Below are 222 nucleotides of genomic sequence, written 5' to 3'. Positions count from 1 at the left end.
GTCAAATATTATCAAGTTTAGAAAGTCTCATAAAATTTGCAAAATTGACCAAAAAGCCTTTACTAATAAATCCTAAAAGTGTTATACTAGAGCCAAAAATGCAAGCAAAAGAGGGGTCTTCTTAATAAGAAACGAATTGCTGGTTGTGGTGTTTGTTTTGGCATCATTCCCTCCTGCTTCTTGGTTTGCTTTTTCTGCTGCTTTTTGTTTTTCTTCCTCACT

The sequence above is a fragment of the Trypanosoma equiperdum genome (genome assembly GCF_001457755.1).
Source record: "Trypanosoma equiperdum strain OVI genome assembly, contig: ctg_1203, whole genome shotgun sequence".
In the NCBI taxonomy this organism is placed as follows: Eukaryota; Euglenozoa; class Kinetoplastea; order Trypanosomatida; family Trypanosomatidae; genus Trypanosoma; species Trypanosoma equiperdum.
The sequence above is the reverse complement of the archived record's forward strand: the minus strand, read 5'-3'. Positions refer to the sequence as shown.